The following is a 12,072-nucleotide window of genomic DNA, read 5'->3' as shown; positions in this document are numbered from 1 at the left end:
GGGTTTAGAAGAGACTTGAGTATAAATGGGATCCCAGGTCCAAGGAGAGATCCCCAGATTGTTCTCTGGACAGAGGAGAGGGTGCCTGAACCGGCCTTGGCCTATAACCATACTGATGAAGATTTTACTTATCACCATAGATCCTTCATCCGACGATGGATGGCGATACAGACGGAGACCCACATTGAAGCACCGGACTGAGCCCCCCATGGTCCAAATGAGGAGCAGAAGGAGGAAGAACATGAAAAAAAAAACTCGGGACTGCGAGGGGTGCGATCACCCACTGATACAAGGGGACTGATCTAATGAGAAGTTCACCAAGGCCAGTTGGACTGAGACTGAACGAGCACGTGATCCAACCAGATTTTCTGAATGGGGCTGGATTCTCTGAATGTGGCTGGCCCTGAGCCTTTCTGAAAAGCCATTGACAATGACACTGGGACTTGTTTCCTCTGCATATACTGGATTTTTTGGGATCTAGTCTGTTTGGATACTCACCTTCCTGGACCTGGAGGGAGGGGGAAGGAACTTGAACTTCCCACAGGGCTGGAAGCCCTGACTGCTCTTAGGGATGGAGAGGGAGGAGGAGGGGGAGGAGGGAGTGGGAGGGTGTTGGGAGGAGGGGCGGAAATGGAAACCTTCATAATTTAATAAACTTTGAAAAAAAAAGAAAAATACATTACAGACAATGAATCATCTTTCTTTATAAACTTCAAACATTTTACGCTAATATCACAATATAAGCCAAAATCAATACCACATGGAGACTCTTACATATTACCAAGTTTGTCTGCCAGTATGAGATGCAGCATTGGCTCCCTTTGGCCACAGCTTTTATGTGCCAAACCTGAGGGTACTTCCCAAAAGAGTTCACTTCAGAAGTTCTGTTCTCTCAGTAATCACAATGGATTCATCATTCCCAGTTAACCACCACCAATCATCCCAACAATGGGTTCGTTTCTATAGATTTCTTTTTCATTTATTGTATTCAACTTGGAAAATGAGTATAAATCCCAGGGTGTTTGTTGAGGAGGAGGCTGGAAACTGATGGAAATGGGTGAGAAGGGGTAGTGTGTAAACATCACAGTGTTTGCTTCGGGTCCCTGCCCTCGAAGGAGAGGGTGGGTGGGATGGGTTGAGCTGAGAGTTCAAGTCCGGAGGAACACCACGGTGAGGAGGCCTAGGATGTAAGCCACCACCAGCTTCTGTCCCAGGGACACATGCAGGATTGGGGACAGCTGGCTGCCAAGTTCCTCCTTCAGTGGCAGTAGCAGAAAGGCCACAAAGATCATACCTGCCAGCAAACAGCACGAAGGGGCTGGTGCCCAGCTGCCGGGGGTCATTCTCCTACCGGTGTGTGCCTGGCATTGGTCCTGTCCGCACAGGAGGCCCTGGGCTGATGTTGGCTGAGAATGTGCCTGAAGCTCCAGCATGTATCCTGGGGCCCCAAGACCAGAGATGATGTCTTTTTGTCCAACCAAGCATCTCTCAGCCCCCTCCTCGGATAGCTCAATGCAAAATCAGTTCCTGGACGTCATAGAGGCTGGGGATCAGACCATGTGCCTTATCACAGTGTTAATGCAGGACGGAGGCCTCGCGCACTCTTCTGAACTGAATACTGCATGTTTAACAAGTGCTGTACAGAACGTGGAAATGTAGTACAGTTGGTTGTAGAGGGTCGGCAGTTGGTGGGATCCACTCCTTTGCTCTGCCCCAATACCAGGATTGGGGAAAAGATGGGTCCTGTTGGAAGAGAATAGTCCTGGGTCCCACCTAGGGTCCCTGAACCCACTTACTTCCGGTCCTGGGGTGCCCCACAGTTTTTGCAGGCTCTGGGAAATCAGACATCTGAGGACAGAAATCAAGGGGCTAGAGGGCTTGTAGTATAGGACTTGTGGTCAGTTTCCTCCAGTCAACTTGTGGTTGGGATAAGAGCGCCATCTTCCAGAGAGTTCCATTTCTAGAGACGCTTAATCCAAAGCATCCCGTGGACGGTGGCCCTGATAGAATTTTCACTTCCTTCTGAAACTTCACGGGCCAGGCCACCCTAGTTTGCACTTCTCTTAACATTTGTACTTTCTAGGCTCCCATAAGAGTCCATGAAGTTCTGAGGACTGGAAGGCTTTATCCATCCAAAATTGCCACAATCTTCGCAGAAAGAAATATGATTTTTTTAAACAATATCCAATGTTCCTTTTTCCATTTTATGTTCTAGTTTGGTTTTTGTTGCTGTGATAAACACCATGGTCCCAAGCAACTTTAGAAAGAACAGGTTAATTTCATCTTACACTTTACACCATCAAGGAAACATAGTGCAGGGACCTGGAGGCATAAACAAAACACAGACCACAGAAAAGCATTGCTTACTGACTTGCTTCTCTGCCTTGCTAAGCTACCTTCCTTTTACAGCCCAGGACCACTTTCCCAGAGTAAGTACCACCCACAGTTCAGTAAGTGCTTTCATATTAATTGTTAAGCAGCAAGAAGATGCCCCCCCCACATATTCTCGGAACCAGTTTGATGGATGCAATTTAGTTGAGGATACTTCCTCCCAGAGGACTCAAGTTTGTGTCAAGTTGACAAAAAAAAACCTACCAGGACACCAGGTAACCAAAATAACTGAGACTGTGAATCACAAAGGAAAAAAAAAACAAAGAAAGAAAAATGAACAGAGTCTAAGGTCCTATTCGGTACCATCAAGAATGATTCATCATAGAAGTTATAAGGAATATATAGTAAAAGAAAGATACTTTAATAAGAAATGGCCAAAATCTTCTTGAATTTAGTGATAGACATTAACCTGCTCACAGATTGAATTGGGCTGCCCATTTATATTTTATAGTCTTAACACAAATGTGACTTTTTTGAGAAGGGTGTTTTAAAAGATGAAGTCAAGAAAAATAATAAGGACCCAGGACTTAGAAGGTTTGTACATTTGTAATAGACACTAGATTCTTCTCTTTCTCTCTTCTTCTCCCTGTCTTATTCCTTATTTTCCTCTTCATCTCTTCTCCCCTCTCCTTTTTCCCATCTCCTTTTTCCTTGTCTCTGAGAAAAGCCAGGAGAACACATAGTGAAAGAGGTGACTTCGGTAAGCCAAGAAGAGAGGCCTCACTACAAAAACCTTCCTTTATTACCGATAGCCTCTGTGTGTAAGACAATTGAACAAACATGTTACTTTATACAGAGAAAGCCTCCCTGCTAAAGTAACACTTGTGCAAAGGCTTGAACAAAATGAAAAAGCCAAAACATGGTGGTGTCTAAAAGGAAAGAGCACATGATAAGATGGGATGCTTGGGATACTCAAAGGGATGTCAAGAAACCCAGTGCAAGATGAGGATGAATGACCCCATTAGGAGCAACATCACAATGAAGACCAATCATTATGATCTCTGAACTAGGACTTTGCTTTGTATTTTTAGGAGTTACAAGAAGCCATGACACAACTTAGAGCTGGTTTGATAGCACCTGAAAGCTATCATGGGAGGACCATAATGTTTACTTTACCATCATACTTGATTCAGTGTATAGGCAGCACACCAGCCAGACCACCAGTTTTATAATGCCAGATATATCCGCTATGCCAAGCAACTCATCCCTTAAATAGATTGGTAGTTTGCATATAAGATCTCAATTCCTTCACATACCAATCTCGTCTGTAAATAAGAAATTGTTGAATTAGAAATTAAGTTCTTTCCTTGGTCTTGCACTCTAGGATTCCAAAAACTTAAGTAGATTTCACTATTATATTTGCTCTTTAATTAAATAGCAATTCTCAATCAGGGCTGACTTTGCCCACTAGGCTCTGTTAGATAATATCTGGAGACAATTTTTGATGTTATAAATAGGGAGGAAACTTATAATTTATAACTCTTGGCATCTACTAGATAGAGGCCAGAGATGCTGTTAAATGTCTAAAAACTTTCAACAAATAATTATCTGCTAACAACACTTTGAGGAGAAACCCTGAAGCACAGAATAAAAAATTTGCACATTTTCATGCATACTATTCATTTCATTGCTTTTCTGATTTCAGATCTTAAAGGGTTCCAGGTCTACCAATAATTATTGTATGATACTATCTATTCTGAAGAATGTTGTGCCTTGATGACTTTTTCGTAAGAGTATAAAAATTAAAATTATAAAAATCATTGCCACTGGGCTGTGCAGGCACACTTGGGAGTCAGAGGCAGGTGAATGTCTGTGGGTTCAAGACCAGCCTGGTCTACAGATTAGTTCCAGGATAATCAGGGCTACACAGTGAAATCCTGTCTCAAAAAACCAAACCAAATCAACCAAACAAATGAAATCTTATTGCCAAGAAGAGTATGGAGGCACAGTGAAACCTTTCTGGAAACACCCTCATTGATAATCATTTTGGTTAGGTTTAGTCCTAGGTATTTTGGAGTTTTGATACACTCTCATTATAGCCTTGGCCGGGAACTCATTGTGTAGAATAGGCCAGCCACGAACTCGTAGAGATCTGCCTGCATCCGCCTCTATCTCTGTCTCTGCCCCAAAGAGTATTTTTGGCAAAAGGGTATCCTGGTGATCTGAGAACCAAGAAATTCCACAAAATCACAACACACAACACAGAAGAGATTTATTGAGGGACAGGAGGAAGGCTCTCCATGAGTGGGGATAGAAAAAAGAAAGAAACGCTCTTTGCTTCTATTTCCTACTCTTCATTTAACAGCCTAGAAGAGGGTTGAGGTGTGCGAGCTAAGTACCTGGACTAGCTTCAGAGTCCTTAGTCCTGCTGGCGGTTAAACCATGGCAGAAGGATGTTTCAGACCTGAAGCCCATTCAAGGTGGACAGGCTTTGCTTCTTACTACAGAGGGCCAAGCACCATCCACATTTCCCTCCCTAATGTCTTGCTCCCTGAACTCAGCATATCCCCCTCCCACTCAGAGGCTGTGACTGTTACTAGGCTCTCTGACTTTAAGTGTTTCCTATTGTCAGACTCACTGGGTAGTTTATTCTCAAACAAGACACCTCCTTTCATGTTAGTGTCTATGTAAAGGCTGTTGAGATAAGGGAGTGATAAAACGTGCTTTGCCTCCAAAGTTAACCAATCATACCAAATTTCCAACGGGGTTTGACGGTTATGGGAATTGCAAGCATATCCTAGTATCTTTTGGTCAGGGCCTCCCCCTGACGTTTGGCCAAGATTGATGTGTTTCTTTCCCTGCTGGGAAGCCGGAGCTGGATCACATGCTGCTTACCACTCTTCAATGTATATCATTTCATTTCTCTGCTCTTCAGCCACTTTATCATCTTTTTTAAAAATTCTGATATTCTTCCAATCTCTCTATCTTGGATCACATCAACCCCTTTCTATCCTGAGCCTCTCTCATGAACAAAGAGGCAGCTTTTAATCTACCATTTTACCTTCAAAAGCTTTTTGTAAGTTTTTGTCGGCTCTTTCATTTGTTACTTATCAGACATTCTTTTGACTATCTAATTCCATGGTTTCAATTATAATTCATATACTGCTTGACCTTACCTCCAATCTAGACTTCTTCACTGACTCCGTCCTGCACCTATGCCTGTTCTACATTCTCAATCTCACTACCAATCTGACTTGAACTAAGACCAGATTTCATATTCCAAGGTTCTGTCCCTGACTCCAACATCCTTGTTATCCTTCAGTGTGTTTCAGTCTTCAAATCATCCTGACCTACATCTCCAAGTCTGTTTCAAAGTCAGAACAGTCTTCTCTCTTCCAAGTTCTCCCGATAGGTGTGTTCACAGTCAACACATTTATATTTTTAATATTTTAATTAATATTATCTCTGAATTTTCTTTTTACTGTGCTGCCCTAAGTAAAACATGTTTTCCCCAGAAGACCCTGTAGGCACAGGCTGCTTGTTCATTTCCTGGCCACCCAGACCCGAAATAATCACACTATATTAATTGCAATAATGTTTGGAAATAGCTTAAGCATATTTCTAGCTAGCTCTTAAATTAACCCATTTCTATTATTCTATATTTTACTACGAGGTTCGTGGTTTATCGTGGTGTCTTGTGTCTTTCTCCTCTGGTGGCTATATGACATCTTGATTCTGCCTACTCTCTCTATACATCTCTGTTTAGATTTCCCTCCTGGCTTTATTCTACCAAGACAGCTTTTTTATTAACCAATGGCAATAAAGCATACTCACAGCATACAGACGGGAATCCCTCACCAAGACTCTTGTTTCCTTACAATCTTCTGGAGTAATAACTATCTATCTCCCATATTATTAAACTCCACTCTCACTTCAAAACCATATCCATTTCTTTAAATTTGCTTTTCAAGAGACCTTTAAATTGACAATTTTTGTATGTTTATCATGTACATGTTGTGCTATAATATGTATAGATTGTAGAATGGCTAAATTGAACTACTTAGCACTTTTATTACTGCACACACTTTTAGCATTTTTACTTTAAAAATATATTCCTTTAGAAATATAAAAAACATAAAATTCACTGTTATTGACTAAATTTACCATTTTGAACGAAAATCTATAAAACACATTATTCTTATTTAATTGAAATTTTAGCATGCTGTAGCATCATAAGTTTGGGCAGGAAAAAGAGGTTCCTGGTGTAGCATGAGGGGCCGGCTAGTTAGGGTATCTGTTCCTGCCCAGTACCCCACAACCGGCAAGTCCCAGAGAAAATCAATCACACAGAGATCTCTATAAGTTATAAAGCTGATTGGCCCATTAGGTCAGGCTTCTTGTTAACTCTTATAACTTATGTTACCCCATTATCCTTATCTACATTAGCCACATGGCTCCGTACCTTTCTCAGCTGGACAAGTTACATGCTGCCTCTTCGGTGGTCTGCACAGGAGTGGCAGAGGGACCTTCCTCCTCAGTAGCCTTATTCTATTCTCATTGCCCCACCTCTACTTCCTGTCTGGTTGACCCACCTATACTTCCTGCCTGGCCAATCAGCGTTTTATTAAAATACATGATTGACAGAATACAGATAATTCTCCCGCACCATCCTGGGGCAGATATCACTAATTTTATTACTCATGATGTAATCAGCATCTGGGCTTGAGAGTGTCATCATTTCCATTTTCCCTGCCTCCGATTCCATGGAGATACCGGAGATAAAAGCCCAAGCAAATGTTGCATCCATAATGGGGTTTGTCAGAACTGAGTTTTCAAACATAATAGGGAGCACGTCTGCAACTTTACAACGTTTACCCCAGAGGAAGGCTTTTCTGTCATTGTATCACCAAGAAACCTAGCTGTCCTCTATACCAGAGTGAAGCACAATATTTGCCTCCTGAAGCTATTGACTACACAGTGAGAAGAAGAGGAGGAGGAAGAAGAAGAAGAGGAGGAGGAGAGGGAAGAAGAAGAGGAGGAGGATGAAGAGGAGGAGGAGGAAAGAAAAAGTAAAACAAACAAACAAACAAAAACCAATCTAGAACAACAGTTGTCCTATTACATGCCGAGATGCCAGAAATACATAAGGAATTGTCTCCCAAGACATGCCCCCTCAGCTCAGTGAACTTTTCTTAGCCTATGTTTTTGTGTGTGTAGGGTATCTCTGTGCACATGTTTGGCAGCTAGTTTTAATTCTCTTGAAATAATAACCTAGAATTGTGTGGGAAGAAAGCTTTAATGAATGACTGTCTATACCTGCGTGGTCTGGGGACATGTCTGTGTCCCAGGAATTGTCTTGATCCATAAGAAGAATCTCCCTAAATGTAGGTGAAGCCACTGGCGGCAGCCCACATGAAAACACACAGAAAGAATTTTACTTTTTTTGTTCACTTGACCTTTGCCCTCACAGTTGTTTCTCTCTGCTCTTTACCATGGCTGTGATGCACTAGCTGTCTCTAGCTCTCTGTCTTTATCTCTACCTCCATGTCTCCCCCACAGGAACAGACTGTAACTTGATATTTTGAACTAAAATAAACTTTTCTCCCTCAGTCACTGTTGGTCAGGCTATCTTATCACAGTAGCAGAAATGAACCTAAAACAATTCAGTTATGGGCATGATCTCATGTGTAGAGGTCAGAGGTCAATGTTGGTTGTCTTCCTCTGTAACATTACACTTTATTGAGACAGGATCTGTCACTGAACCCAGGGCTTACTGATTTAACAAGACTAGCTAGCCAAGGAGCTCCAGGGATCCACAGGCCTCTGCCCCCGCAGAACTAGAATTCCTAGAAAATTCTGCTACGCATGGCTTTGTACATGGATGTTTGTGCTCATACCTGGTTCCTTGTGCTTGTATAACAAGCATTTTACTGAGTAAGCCATCTCCCCAGACTCTTAGCCTACTTCTTAACTTTTTCTACATGGACCTTGTCATCAGCATAGCAGTATCTCCAAAATCCTGACTGCAAACATTTCAACTTTGAATGCCACCCTATCCAGAATACTTTTTAGAATTATAGTCTAATAATTCTTCAGTCTCATGTGTTCTAATACATGAACTTGCGAATTTCTCAATATCTACCACTCATACTTTCCACCTTAACACAGCAGTAGAATCTAAGGTCTACCCTCATGATCAATTCTCCACCCTTACCTCCTTCTACTGCTGTCCTAGACCTTCACAATCTGTTGAAACACATTAATTCCCTCAACCATATACATTTGATTAATTGATTCATTTACCACTCTCTGAGATTACCAGTTCACTACTTGAGATTTCCTCACAAGCTCTTACCTGCATTTCATTAAACACTTGTCCTCATTTATCAACGCCGCCCTTTTTCTTACTCCTCAGTTAGACAGAAGCAATTGGCATTGCCTCCTCTCATCTCCTGCAGATCATTACATCTCTCCCGACATGTTTTCATGTTCTTGTATTTTTTATCTCCTGTTAAAAAGGGGGAGACAACTTATAAAGTCTTGTTTCATTCAGACACAAATAGTTGCATATTGTAAAGTCCCCTTATTTGGAATACCCAAGCAGATCAATGCATTCTAGTTAGAAAACAGGTCGGCGGATGTGGGGAAGTGGTGGTAAAGAGAAGAATAGAATACAAAAAGACTGCTTAATAGGTACCTGGTTTCTTTGTGGCCTGTCTCCCTGAATAACAGAGTATTCCTAAAGGTGACGAATTTATTTGGAAGCTAACAAGAGGATATAATATGGGACACAGGCTGTAGGGGACTAAGAGTCAATTCAGAGAGACCAAGGTAAGAATAAACTTGTAAAGGCAGAAGTACATATAATTTGTCCTAAAACAATTCATTAACAGAGACAGCGTATTAGGCAAGGGATCTGGTGTTTTAGGCTAGCTGTCCTTGACTCCAACAAGAAACCGCAGAATGGAAAGTTGTTACAAGTCTATGAATTAAAGAGTCTTTCGGGGAGTTTCTGTAACAGCTTACTGTCATCTGCATGTATGTGGGGGGGCCCTTCATCCCCAACTGATGATTTTATTTTTATGTTTGATTGGTGTTTGAAACAAGTGACTCATCTGATTCTGATAACATACAGAGGGTTGAAGAAAACACATGGATGCTAGACAGAGATGGTGGCCACACAAGGTTGTAAATGTGCTAAATGGCATCAATTGTTCACTTTAAAATGGCTGTCTTTTGTTAAACAAATTTCACCTCAATATAATGAAAAATAGCCATTTCTTCCCACACAAAATCATTCTTGTCCCCTTCTTTCTGAATCATAATGGATAATATAAAATCTTACACCATTGGTTTCTTATTTTTTATTAGGTGAGGCCCATAAACTCACAAGTTTTCTTTAATGTCTTAAGATATAATATCAATAATGCAAAAACCCTCCCCCAATCCCTTCGGTATAATATGTTAAAAATTTCTGGATAATTTAATTACATACTAAACTTCATTTCCACTCCACTCTAGACCAAGGGAGTCAGAAGCTGGAAACAGATGGCACTGTGTAGACAGATAGGGAGGAAGGAAGGCAGATAAACAGATAGAATATATCCACATATATAAGACATTTTATATATCACTACAGAGAGAAGGCTTTTTGCTCGAAGCACTAATATTTGGGTACATACATAAGTATTTAGGAGACATTTTGACATGTGCACTTAGCAAAGCAAAAGAGGTAGGTTCCCCTAATTCATATCACTTCTTCAGCCACAGGCCTTTGAACAGGTCTGTAGTACCGAGCGCGAACACCTGCCTATGGCTTGAGTGGGCCTCAGATCCAATAAAAATCAGTTGGTTGTTGTGGTGGTTTGTGTGAGAAATGTTCTCTGTCATCTCACACTTGTTTCTCTTTGTAGTTTGGGTATGGTTAGGTGATGTAGTCTTGTCAGAGGAAGTCTGCCACTATGGGCAGGACTTGAGATTATAAAAGCTTCCACTGCCTCTAGTTTTGTTCCTTTTTCACGCTGGTATAGCTTCTCAGTCACCTGCTGCTTGCTGCCCTGGCTCTCCTCTGTCATCATGGTCTCTTATCTCTAGAACCACATGCCCAAATAAACTTTTTGTTATGTAAGTTGCCTGACTCACAGTGTTTTATCACAGCAACAGAAAACTAGTGCAATTGTCCAAGCCAACAATCGTGTTACTATGTTACCAGTGAGCACCTGGCAAGCCTGCCCTGTAGGGTGCCAGGTTTCAAGCTTGGGACAATGGTTTCTGACTTTTCTCCCCCAGTTTCTGCTGGTAGTAAGGAAACTGAAGCTCAGTTACAGCATGGTTTTGCTGTATTCGGCAATCAAGGTGCATCTTCAACAGTAGGGTCGAACCATGTAGTTCTGATGGTCAACCAGTGGTCATGGCTACAACCTGTAGAGTCTTGAAGCCCCACAAAGCCTTCCTGGTCATTGACTTCTATGGTGGTGTCCCACATCTGGCACTGGGATTTTCATTTAACCAATTGCTTCTAGGATTGACATTATCAATCCATGCATGCTACCTCCATTCAAAGTCTTTAAAATTATGTTTTAAAAATTAACTTAAAACACAGTGGTTTGGGAAGCCAGCCACAGGCCTGCTCAGCACCCATGCCCCTGGCCATCATCACTACAATGAGCTTATGTGGTGGTGAGAAGGAGAAGCAGAGTGGTTAGTGCACTTTGGAGAGAAATGGAACTAAAGACACAATGGCAGTGAAGAACAGGCTGAAGTAGGTGGCCTACACTCCCACCCAGGGTCACGTCATGTCTGGGCCTGTGCTGCCACCAAGGGCCATGTCTGGGTCCATGGCCCTACCAACAACTGGAGTCTGTGTTGATATCTGTCACCCATGTTACCAGAGAAGACCATGGATACCTATGGTTTGGGCCATCGTTGGAGGCCATGTTGATGTGTGAGGATCATGCTGTTGCCAGGGCCATACTAATCTGAGTGCCCAACACTGCCGCCCAAGGTCATGGTGACATCTAGACCTGAGCTGCATTGGTCTAAGGGCCATGTCTGGGTCTAAGCCATCATACTGGTATCTGAGGGCCATTCTGTTGCTGGGGCCATTCCAATGGAGTGGCTTGCATTGCCACCTTGACTCATGGTGTTGTGTGGGTCTGAACTGCTACTAACGCCGTGTCTAGGTTGGTGGTCCTTCCTCAGCCAAGATCGGTGGACAGGTTTATTGGGATGCAGAAATTTTTCAATTAGTTCTTTTGAAGCTTGTCTAGGTCTGGATTTTTTTTTTTTCGAGACAAGGTTTCTCTGTAGCTTGGGGGTCTGTCCTTGTAGACCAGACTGGCCTCAAATTTACAGAGATCTGCCTTATTCTGCCTCCTGAATGCTAGGATTAAAGACATGCACCACCACATCTGGCTAGAATTTTTATTTGCTCCCTTCCCTTCCGCCCCTCTTCCCTCCTACGCTTTAGCATGACCCCCATGCTCCCAATTTACTCAGGAGATCTTGGCTTTTTCTCCTTCCTATGTAGTAGTTCTAGAATATTTAGACCAGGACTTTTTTTTTATTATTACGGTTTTAATCTCACTGCTGGCTATACATCTTGGTTTTCACTTATGATCCATTCACTAGCGAAATGATTAGGCTAATTTTGAAACAAAGTACAGAGTACTTACTCTGCCTTTCAAGCAAGAAATTGTCACCCACAATAAAACTGGAGCTCTGTTAACAGGCAAAACCAGG

At 42.1% G+C, this 12,072-nt stretch overlaps 1 pseudogene; it reads right to left on the bottom strand.

Annotated features, from left to right (window-relative positions):
* Positions 1 to 1,135: 1,135 nt before the first annotated feature.
* LOC125387911 (motile sperm domain-containing protein 3 pseudogene) lies at positions 1,136 to 11,419 on the bottom strand (annotated as a pseudogene).
* Positions 11,420 to 12,072: the final 653 nt, after the last annotated feature.

Source organism: Myodes glareolus, chromosome 11 (assembly GCF_982192425.1).
Source record: "Myodes glareolus chromosome 11, mMyoGla1.1, whole genome shotgun sequence".
Taxonomy (NCBI): domain Eukaryota; kingdom Metazoa; phylum Chordata; class Mammalia; order Rodentia; family Cricetidae; genus Myodes; species Myodes glareolus.
The sequence above is the reverse complement of the archived record's forward strand: the minus strand, read 5'-3'. Positions and strand labels throughout refer to the sequence as shown.